Here is a 12,264-nt window from a genome sequence, read left to right as displayed (position 1 = left end):
TGCATTCAGTAGATAAAGTAATAGTAGAGGGGTGGGGGAAATGTGTTGTATGAAGTAGTGAAAGTTTTGGATGTAGTGTGCACCCAACCAGAATATACCCAACTCTTTGACATCACGTGAATTCGACATTGCTCCCACCCCTCATATAAACATTACTCGGACTCTCTCAGGTCACTAGGTGGCAAAATTAGAAGGCACGAGATTATACACCACTAACTTATCCGGATACCCCTTAGAGTTACGAATAGGTTCGGTGGGCTCTCTAATGGTGGGGCTACGAAAACCGTTTTAGAGCTCTGTCCTCGAAATGTATACAATATTGGATCTTGCTATGATGTCTTAACTTCATCATAACTTCAAAAGACAGCAATCATACTGCGTAATGGAAGAGACGAAGAGTGCCCGAGCCCGAGACGAAGAGTGCTCTGAAGACTAAACATCGGTTTCACCACTTCCAACCTCCAGTAGGTAGATTATATATATTAATATAAGTAAATAATGATGAAAATAAATAATTGTTAATGAAATTTTTTGCTATGCCCAGTATCGTGTTTCCATAAGCAAACAGAGTAACCAAGAAAAACAATGTGTATAGATTAAAATGCAGTCCTTTAGCGAGGGATGTTTGTTCCAAACAAGTTTGTTTTTGTTTCCCAGGGTTTTAGGGGGCTCAGTGACTCCATGTTATGCCGTATATAAATTGTCTGTAAATTGCCTGTATTCTCTGGTCGATTGCCTGTTTAGTGGACGAAAAAACTCGAGTTTCCGGGAAAATTGCCATGCTATCCTCGCGTGAGACCAACTAACTCAAGTACATTGTGAAAAAGGCTCATAAAAATTCCTCTTGTTATGGATGGGATTCGAACTCAGGTCTTTTTCACCTGGCGTGGGATGGTGAGCGATTATACTAACTGTGCTGCGCACGAGGGTTTCCAAACACGTGGCAACATATTTAAGGAACAGGTCGCACCATTTCCACCTTGAATTATCGCTTCGGTTCATATCAGCCCCCTCCTAAAGCAAAGTGTGCACTAACAAAAATGTGTATCACAAAACATGACATTTTGACAACGATTCATCCCTGTAACAGAATTTTCTGATTGCTAAATTGTTATTCCCCCCAACTTCATAACCGTTTAGTTTGATTATAATAAATATATCTTTTGCGCTGATTAATGTTAAATGCTCCCATGTGTTTGGGCGTTTTAGGCTGATAACAAGTGTCGTTTGGATCACTATAGCTGTGCAGTACTTGTAAAGCGAATTGTGGTAGCATGTTCAGAAAGTTAAAACCACTGGAACTCTCCTGTGCAAGGTTACTTGCTAATGAAACTCCCTTTGGGTGCTGCTTAACATTCCGGGGATATGCCGTAAGATATGATTAATAATAATTTTTCTGTTTATACTCCGGGACGACCAAACGGTCAGAGGAGATTACGTCTGTAGTTATAGAAGCTCGATGTCGTTCAGTGATATATGCATTACCTAGATTCCGTATAACGTCGCGGTCCCTGTCTAATAGTTCCGTGAGGTTTCATTTTCTTTAGTAAAGCTTTTAGAACGGATGAATTAAATTTATTGCACCATTTAATCATCTTTTCTTGTTGAAAGGCTCGATTAAGTTCAAATTCTACTATTTAGCTCTGTACATTTATCACCATATTTCATGAAAGCCAGTTAATATTAGTCTTCGTCGCTTTTGAAGTTGTATTAACGCTCGATCTGTGAACTACCAATAGTACTGTAACTGATTTCCTTCATTCGTCATTTAGAATAGTATCACTGCGAATCTCCTATAAACCGAATTTCGCCATACCACTTTCTCATTCTGCTCCTCCTGTGCTTTGTTACCATATATCACCTCTTCTAGGGTCCGTTGTGGCAGAAAACGCTAAGAAAAAAAAAATCCTTCCGCAGAAGTGAATAATGTTTTTAAATATTTGTTAGAGATGAAAATCTTTCACTTTGACATTCGATTTGTTTTGCTGAACTTAGGGTGGTGCCATAATTGTCATATACAGATGTTGTTGTTATTGAAAACCAAATAGCACCGGGAACTTGTATATTATTAACATTTTATTTCAGAAGCATTCATTTGGATGACATTTCCCCCTTTATCGCGCGTTTGGTCACGTTGCTTCCACTGGTTTGGTATATGTCGATTAGGATAAATCTCTGATTATTCTGTTGCATTACCTTGACACAATCCAAGGTTGATTTGCATACCGCATACTCTAAAATTATGTTTACCTCTCAAACTGTGAGGTAAAGTTCTTGGTTCCGATTCTCTTTTCTGACAGAAGTTAGTATTTCCTGTCATTTTCTGACGAGGATTATATAGTTTTTATACCTGCAAAACTGCCAGATCGATCATAGAATATACGCAAGCTTTAGACACGATATATATTAAAGCCTCATGTCTATAGACAATCCAATCCGTATTCCCATAGCCAATTCACCAGTCCTAGCGAAGTAATGTTAAAGCTCGTATAACTGTTTAATCAACGTTAACTTTTGCTGGATTAAATTCATACTAAGTAACGAGGCCCGGTGTAACTGCACGTGCTCTGAGCCGGCTCTTCATGTACATCTCCGCTTACCATGCTCACGTTTCTAGACATGCTGAATGCAACAATTTATGTTCATTGATTCATTGATTTATGTTCATATATTCAAAATCATAAAATTCAAACATAACTGGTAATTTGATACGTTGAATGTTTTATGTTTTGAATTAGACACCTCATGGAATGACATCAACATGGAGTTCTTGCATGAATGGAACTAGTCAATGAGACTACGAGAGGAAGGAATATATACATACTTGGGAAGGAAGGCTTGGAAGGATTATATACAGACTTGGGATTCGTTTTCGATTCTAAATTGAGCTTCAATCCCCATATTGACAAGATAGAAGCTAATTTCTGTCAGATGCTGGGCCCAAACAATAGATGCTTCGTGTTAGAGATTTGGCAGTGACACGGAATTATATATACGCCTCTGTATACTCTGTTGTCTTATGTGCCCCAGGAATTTTGGACGTCTGTAGCTCCCAGAAACATTAAACCCGTGCACTCCGCCGAATACTGGCCTTTACTCTGTGTTATGTCCCAACGTAACCATCCTCCCAGCAATGAACAACTGCAATGGCGACCTCATTAAACTTTTCTCTTTTATAGACCTTGGTAAGCCTTCCGTGGCAGCCTAGTGGCAGGATACAGTGCGATCTGCCACTTTTTTGGAGACGTCTTGGATCGAGTCCTGTCAGCGACTGGAGGAATGACTAAAGCAGTGGTCTCAAACTCAAATTGCATGCGGGCCGAATGCACGATCTGAAAGCAGCTGACAGGTCGGAATTTTTTTTTTTTTTAACAAAATGAGAGTGAATATATATATTGCACCGTACTTACCCCTAATGTATGGATACCACCCCTTTATAACCTGGTGTGACGCGTGTGTATGGTGCGTTGTGTGTAAGTTTATAATAAGTTTGGAAATTTTACTTTTAAAATTTAATTTGCCTCGAACATGGTTTAATTGAAAATTTATTTCAATAATGTTCAATTGTATTTTTTACAATGTTTTTCTCTATACTTTTTATTTCTCAAGCTTATATTTTTCTCCTTCTCTCCCTGGCTAAAATTATGAGACTCTTTCTTTCGGTTAAATTTTATTTTCTATTTTCTTTAGATGCCCAATCACTAACTAAATATTTATCAAAACATACATAAACAATAATAACGCAAAGGAAAAAATTCAAATTTATATTTATTTTCTATCTGAAATCTAAAGGTTGGTACCTGCAAGAAATTTCTGTTGGTTACACTTTGTAATTCAAACGTATTGACAGCTAAATATTAAATTTTCAGACTGACATTTATTTCAAATAATTCTAATATGTTGAATTGACCACTAAATAACTTACTTTTAACTTAAACTAAAAATAAACAAATTATGAAAACTCTCCAAGTGGGACAAAACTTGAGAATAAATAATGACAACCTATTCTCTTTCTTTTATTTATTAAATTTTTCTTCGACACATACAGAAAAAAATACATATGTTTGTATGTAAATAATTATAAACTTCTTTATTTCTTACTACAACTTGACACTTGATAGCGTTTCGATTCTGATAAAGTTTGTAGCCTTGGAGAAAAATTACTAGAAACTATCTTCATCACGGATTGTAGATGCTCATCGGTCAATCAGGTTCTTTTCTTAGACTTATTAATTTTCAACTGCGAAAAAAACTGTTCACATATAAATGTACTCCCAAACAAAGCGATTATTCTTATTGCAAAAATTCGTAACTGAGGGTATTTATCTTTTAACAAGTACGAATAAAAGTTAATCAAATCTGTATCTTCAAATCTTTGAATAAGATTTATATCACACTGTAAATTAATTAGCTCCATTTCTAGACTTTCTGGTGCGTTATTCACATTCGTTTTTAATGGTAATGAAAATAATGTAAAATCGGACTCCAAATCATTAAAATCTTTAAATCTTTCTTCAAATTCTTGTCGTAATAATGCTATTTTTCTTGTATATTCTTGAGATTTTTCATTAGAAATAATATGACAGGATTTAAGATGTAGGAAATGTACGAAATATTTTGATTCCAGTTGTGTTTCCCATAACTGCAATTTAACTTTAAAAGTTTTAATACAAGCATACATGTCAGTGATAAGTTTATTCTTTCCTTGCAGCTCTTTATTGAGAATATTTAAATGGCCGGTTAAGTCAACAAGAAATGCTAAATCTGTTATCCATGTATTCGTCGCTACATAATTCGTCGCATTATGTAGCTCGTCGATGGTTTTATTTTTTTGTGTCATGAAAATTTTGATTTCATTTATTAAATCAAAAAACCGTTTTAATACAGCACCTCGACTTAACCACCTCACCTCGTTATAATAAATCATTTATCCGTACTCACTTTCAATTTCTTCAAGCAATGCAACAAATTCTCGATGATTCAGAGCTCGTCCACGGATAAAGTTTACTGTTTTAGTTACTGTTTCCATAACATTATCCATCTGCAAACTTTTGGCACAAAGTGCTTCTTGATGAATAATGCAATGTATAGTGCAAAAATTATTCTGAAATTTTTCTTCTTTCACTATATTTCTTAATTTTAGCGCTACTCCATTTTTTTTAACCAACCATAGCAGCTGCACCATCACTTGCAAATCCAACCATTTTATCCCAACTTAATTTATATTTATCTATTACAGTTTTTATTTCAGAAAAAATATCCTGTGCACCAGTTTTCTCTTTCATAGGAATTATTTCCAATAATTCCTCAGTTACTTCAAATTCATCAGTAACACCTCGTACGAAAACGGCAAGTTGTGCTATATCTGTGATGTCAGTACTCTCATCAACTGTTATTGAGAATGCTGCAAAATCTATACTTTTTTCTTTTAACTGACATCGTAAATCACTAGCGATTTCGCTAATACGTTCCGCTGCCGTGTTGGCTGACAAACTAATATTTTAAAATAATTGTTGTTTGTCAGGACAAAGAAGTTCAGCAGACTTAATCAAACAATCTTTAAGGAATTCGCCATCAGTAAATGGTTTTGATCGTTTTGCAATGATGTGCGCGAGAGCAAAACTTGCGTGAACTGTTGCTTCACTGGATTTATTTGCTTCAGTAAAAAAAGTTTGTTGTCGTTGTAAGCCAGATTTCAGAAACTGTAACTTTTCTTCCCTCAATTTGCCTTCCAACATTTCAAATTTTTCTTTATGATTCGTTTCGTAATGGCGACGTAAATTGTATTCTTTTGGAACTGATATTTCCTTATTACAAATAAAACATACAATTTTATTGCGCACAAAGCACAAAAGTACATAATTTCCCATTTATCTTCAAAAACACGTCCTTCTTCGTCCACTTTTCTTTTACCCTTTGTTAAAGACATGGGTTTTATAAGCCGTACGTTAGTTTGTCTCCATCATATATAGCAATATAATTGCTATATAGATGGAGACTGCGCAGATCTGCATCCAGCTGACCAACTAGTGACTGACTCAAGGAAAATACATATCAGAAGTACCAACTCAATAGAAAAAATCGGAAACAGCAGAATACTGAAGCGCCACCAACTGTCGTCTGGCGAAGTAAATTTACTGATTGTACCGATGTGGAAAATTCTCCCACCTTACCCCAGTCACGTGGCCTGGCATACAAGCATACAGTGACAAAGACAAAGCCCCAACCTATTCATTCTATCTCTTTTTCCTTCAAAGCAGGGCTAACGTGTAAAAAACCGAGGCACCTGCCTCGGAAACAAGGCTTGAAGGGGTGCAAAGAGTTCAAAGATTTGCTGAATTTCATATTATATAAAGGTTGTCGCTTTGTCAGTGTTTCCCACCTTGGGTGAGGGGAGGAGATAATGTTTCACCACTAATTATGATTTTGACAAAAATCATAATTAGTGGTGTCAAAAAATTTTGACAAAGCCCCAACCTATTCATTCTATCTCTTTTTCCTTCAATAGCAGTCGCGCACATAAGTTCAGTCCATATCTCTATGTCTCTAAAACTATAAGCACCGTATTTACAACAAATACATAATTAAAATGTATTCGCGGGTCGTGTAAAATTGCTTCGGGGGCCGGATGCGGCCCGCCAGTTTGAGACCACTGGACTAAAGCGCTCATTGATTCGAGGCTGTAGTTAGCCGAGTTCAGGCAAAGGTTGTAGGGCTTTCCCGTTAATTATTTCGGGTTTTTCGTCCCACGCAACATGTAACTTCCGCGGGGGGGGCGTTGATACTAATATATGAAATATACATTTATGTATTCTTCCTCGCTTAAATTACACTTAGGCATTGCAATGTTATTCCACTACAGATGTTTTTTTCTTTTATTTAATCTGTAAAAGTACCTTTACCTTTTGTATCTTAACTTTTTAAGCTTTTTTTTAAAGCTTTAACTTTTTAATGTCATAATTTTTGAAATTTCATTGAACGTACCAACTATTAAACTGGATAAATAAATAATCATGCTGGAAGTGTGTTGTTTCCGAGTTCATTGCAAAACCCACGAATTATAATCTTTGAACAGGTGAAACACAATAATTGCCTTCTGTTAAATATTGCTACAGATGCTCGAAGTCAATTGGGTCATTTGTGTAGAATATCTTCGATGAGAGTATATTCTGTACATTTTGTGTAGAATACTGAAATAAATAAGTTTTTTTAATTGATCGTTTTCAGAAAATGCAGCTAATTTGAACTACTGCTATTAAATATGTCCCCTACAGGTAGCAGCAACTGCAATTTCATTGTCCTTTTTTTGGTACGTTTCCATTCCACATGCTGCATTACTTTTTATCGTTCTCATCATATAATTTTTATGTTTTCTAGTAAGACTGTGTTCTTTATGATATTGTGCATAGGCGTGCCTGTTACGGTTGTATCGGGATGGCCCAAGGTAGTGTTAGCGGCCGTCGGTTGGAATTGCACTATGTCTGAAAACGTAAGTATTTATGCATGTTATAGTATGTAGCCTCATTTCTTGGGAACTTCCACGATTGCATTATGACCAAACGACTCCTTATTATAGCGAGCGGTCGTGTGGTTCCGGGAACTACTGATTATAGTATTTCTTACTACGTGGAGTGGTCTCATCACGGTTTAATGCCAAGATTTTCTATGCCTCTGACCGCTGCTCGAGGGCTTTTGGAACGTGACTGATGTTCTCTAGCTTTTGGCTTTACTATCTGTCGTTACCATTGATCAGCAGCTCACGTGCTATTTTTGTACCAGCTGCCTTTGCTAATCGTCTGATAAAACTACACTTTATGCTTGCTAAATGACTAGGATTTTCGTGTAATTCAAGAAGTAGTGTCCTGCAAATATATCTTCTTTAGAGTAAACAGAACATCTAGGCAGTATTTCAATGAAATATGCACAGTTTATTTCATTCATCTTAACTACACTATCTATAGAGTATGTAATTCTTTAATGTGGGAAGGGGAGGAGGAATTATCTGCTAAAATTTTACGAATTTGTGACATTTTTAGAAAATTAGGTTTTAAGTCAGTTATTACAGTATATCTATTTCAGAAAGTTGTTGTTATTTGGTTTTTAGGAGCATTAGAAACTAAGGCCATATTGCTCCGGGAATATGCGGTGGTCATTCCCTGACCTTCCCGCATCCTCCGTATTTGGTTGGAACGGGATCAAACCCGGGTCTAATCAAGAAGCGTGTGCTACGCACTGCTGCTCCTTCCCACCTGGCTACGGAGGCACCCTTTTCAGAAAGATTTTATCTGTTGTTAGCTAAAATTATTTTTTATATACATTTGTCATGTGGTTGCAGTCGAAACTGTTTGATGCCTGTCTTAATCTGTAATGTGTTAAATTAATCTGACAAAATAAAGACAACTAAAAACAATTTAGAAACAGAAATATCAATGAGAGTGCACATGTTAAAATAATACAATCCCAGTTAGACTTATATGGGCTTCCCCCCACCCCCACTTCCCGAACTAAGAAAGACAATCAAATATAATATTAACATTGACAAGAAAGGTGTTAGACATGACCATCAGAAAACTAACAGTTTATAGGAATGCATCTTAAGTTAGGTGGCGAGTCATTAACAAGTGAGAAGATGTAAAGTAGTTGAATTATTGTGTACCTACGTTAGAAAAATAAGAATGCAGGGCTATTCACTTGTATTTAGCAACATCTTGTTTATACTCTGGCACGACCATCTGGGCGGTGGGGTTTACAATAAATCATCAATACGAACGTTAATCGTATTTAGCAGTCACGGGCTTGAACTCTTGCTCCACTCAAAGAGTGCGTGCTACTGCATTCATGCTCCTGACCACTTGGCTACGTCAGGCCTCCTAAATTTCTTTTAAAAAGCCAAAATGACACAAAAATATCGAGGTTTTTAATCTTGTTTAAACGTACATTGCTGACGATGTAGCTCTGTAGTAAGAATTTGGAACGACTATCGGAAGTGTCAAAATCATAATTAGTGGTGAAACATTATCTCCTCCCCTCACCCAAGGTGGGAAACACTGACAAAGCGACAACCTTTATATAATATGAAATTCAGCAAATCTTTGAACTCTTTGCACCCCTTCAAGCCTTGTTTCCGAGGCAGGTGCCTCGGTTTTTTACACGTTAGCCCTGCTTTTGCATCGTAATTCATTCGTATTGAACTTTTTCAACTACTTTTATCGTCACTACTTTTTCAACAAATAGTGTGTTTTTTTTTTTTTTTTTTGCTGGGGAGGAATTCGCTTATCTTCCCTGGCTTTTGACCTTTTTCTGGGATATTTCTCTCTTAGGCCCTCCGGTTTCACCCTCACAGAAAATCAACGTTACGCGCTAACCTCAAATATACATCGTTCAATACAGCTATGCATAAGAGTGAATTAGGATAAATTCCATGGCTGATTTGGTGTAGTCGGTAGAAATTATTTCCAGCAATAAACTTCAAAGCCAGGCAACGGCGTCAAGAACGTCTGGAACTCAACTATCAGGAAGATTTATCTGTGAATAAAGTGCACAAATAAATACGCTTTCTCAGCACATAGTTTGCCTGTGCGATGTGACATCAACCATTCAGTTCAAATTCCTATCTTTTAAAAACTATAATTCTAATTGCTGGATCGTTTTTTTTTTTTTAAATTACACTTTAGAAAACAGTTCTTACTCAAGACACAAAACAAATTTCTAACACAGATGTAATCGTGACTAGGAAATGATCAGAAGTGTGGGAAGATGTGCAGGTTCGTTTGCATGGCCTCCCCACTCAGTAAGTAGAACAACCCTTCACCCCCCCCCCCCACATATACAGTGCTAGTGTGGACTGGATATCAATTGTAAGATAAGTTCATTGCACAGATAATTAGGTGGCATTTTGTTTTTCTTGGCAACTGGATGTAAGCGGAGTATAGTTTTGGATCATTCTCATTCATCTCCTTTGTTTGAATTAATAATATTTATGAATGCCGGCACGTATTCACGGCTGTGGACTACCTGATCGATGGCACCAATCTAATCTTAGTCTGATAACGTTACATTTCTTTTTGTGAAGATGATATAAATCTGTTTACTGCAACCAAGGGTATAATTTAAGACTTGGATTCACTCATAACTTACTGAAAGCTCATCATAACCCTCTCTTCTTTGGGACTTTCATTTAACGTCTTGGCTTATCTGTGGTCTGCTTTGGATTTTTATATTTATACGATAACATTTATTTCTGACCCATTACTGTGATAAAAGCAACGAAGAAAGTTCGCGGTACTGATGTTCGCGTGGGAGATTACGATTCATTTTGTTATTTTCAAGAAAATTCATATTGATAAATATATCAAGTTGTCGTTTATACTCTTTTAAAAACACTTTTGATAATAACAGGCTTCTAATTTTTAAAAATTCTTGCGAAAAACGCTTTGCTGTGGAGAGTACTGCGCATCTTCATCAAGAAAGTGTAATATGATATAAATAAATAAATTTTCTGCTTATACTCCGGGACAACCAAACGGTCAGAGGAGTTTACAAAATACACAGAATACAAGAAACAGCACCGTATTCAGCAGTCACGGACTTGAACCCCGGTCACGCAAGGCACGTGTACTTATGCACCCGCGCGCCTGACCACTAGGCTAAGGCTGCCTTTATCACTGCATTATACGTAGAAAGCAAGTTAATAATTGGAGTACTGATAAATCGCCTGTACATTATTTTTTTTTTTTGATTTGGTAGTTGTTGGCGCATCGGCTTCTGTGGCCATATTGCACCTCCCAAGGTTTTTGCAGTACTTTGATTCAAGCCCGAGGCGGGAATCGAACCCGCGACCTTTGGGTTGCCGGGCAGGTACTTTACCCACTCGGCTAGCCCGGTCGGCGCCTGTACATTATGTATTTTTTTTATCCAGTGCATATTCTTTGGTGTTAAACTTTAAATCAGATTAGCCGTGGTATTTTAATTAGACTTTTCTGGTCATAATCCAATTCAGATAGATAGCGATTTGTTCAATTGAAATTCATATTCTAATTTAGATCGATAATGTGATATTAGTAGTGTATTTGGTATTGTCCGTCTAGATAATAACATAACACTTGCTAGTATTGCCTAGCATTTCATTCCTCACGAATCACAGATGTTTCCTTTAAATAGTAATCGCAGAACAGTTATAAATAAAGCTTTATACTATAGCAGTGGTTCCCTATCTTTTGTCACTGAAGTCACACTGAAATTAAAAGGCGCATATTCACGGTACACCTAAATATTACATAGTAATTGGACTTAACTCGATGGTGTTTTTCCTAATCTCGCGGCACATCAATGTACCGTGGCACACAGGTTGGGAACCACTGTTCAAGTACTTTTAAGTTGTGTGCTATTTCTTCAAGCTTTCTGACTCTGGAATTTTTTTCATGAGAAGACTGTTCTCAATTTGGATCCATTTTCCTTCTGTATTTTTCAGTAGAAGAATGCAGAAGAGATTGGAAAGAAATGGAAGTATACGGACAGATTGGATTAGTAGCATTAAAAGTTAGTTCAATTGCGTAATCATTTCCAGTTTCAGACTGGCTTGCCGCTGAAAGGCGTATGTTGCTCTAATAATAATGATGCAGAAATTAAGGCGGTGTCTACAACTTTTTTTTTTTTTTTGACTGTGATGTAAAGATAACATCTGATTGGGGATGCTGCCTCTATTCAAGATGAAGAGGAACATTTGTTAATGAAAAAGCTGAATCATGTTTACGTTGGAGTACAGGATGAAAATTCCTTCAGTTTGGGATAGCTTGATGATGCATGCACTGAATAAGAAATAATAAATGCCAGAGATAGAGGTCATTGAATGGGTCCATCTGCTGGTACTGACGATTCTTCTTGAGATTCTGCTGGTACTGACGATTCTGCTGACGATTCTGCTGGTACTGACGATTCTTCTGTTTACGTGATGTGGGGGGGGGGGGGGGTCGTTCCATCACCATGGAAAGGGTGCTTTACAAAAGTTCCTATTAAAGGCACTATCTAAGCCAAAAAATGTCCTCGAACTGTTACCCTTCTTCCTGGATTAGGAAAAGTTTCTGAGAGAATGCTTGCCATAAAGATCATGGAGTGTACGGAAAGCAACCTACAGTGGTGTGGCAAGCAATGTGGATTCATTAGAGTGGTGAAGGACTACTTTACACGCTGTGCTGTCACAGTCAAGTCATTAGTTGGTTCGATTGTACGAGAAGTGACCAATGGATGCCCACAGTGATCAGTTTT

At 36.9% G+C, this 12,264-nt stretch overlaps 1 protein-coding gene across 1 annotated transcript in view; it reads left to right on the top strand.

The window, feature by feature from the left end:
- CenG1A (Centaurin gamma 1A) overlaps positions 1-12,264 on the top strand; it is a 751,861-nt gene that overhangs the window by 255,655 nt on the left and 483,942 nt on the right. The window lies entirely within an intron of this gene.

The sequence above is a fragment of the Mastigoproctus giganteus genome, chromosome 1 (genome assembly GCF_048544385.1).
Source record: "Mastigoproctus giganteus isolate SK-2022 chromosome 1, ASM4854438v1, whole genome shotgun sequence".
NCBI classification, from domain to species: domain Eukaryota; kingdom Metazoa; phylum Arthropoda; class Arachnida; order Uropygi; family Thelyphonidae; genus Mastigoproctus; species Mastigoproctus giganteus.
This window is presented reverse-complemented; position numbering and strand designations above follow the sequence as displayed.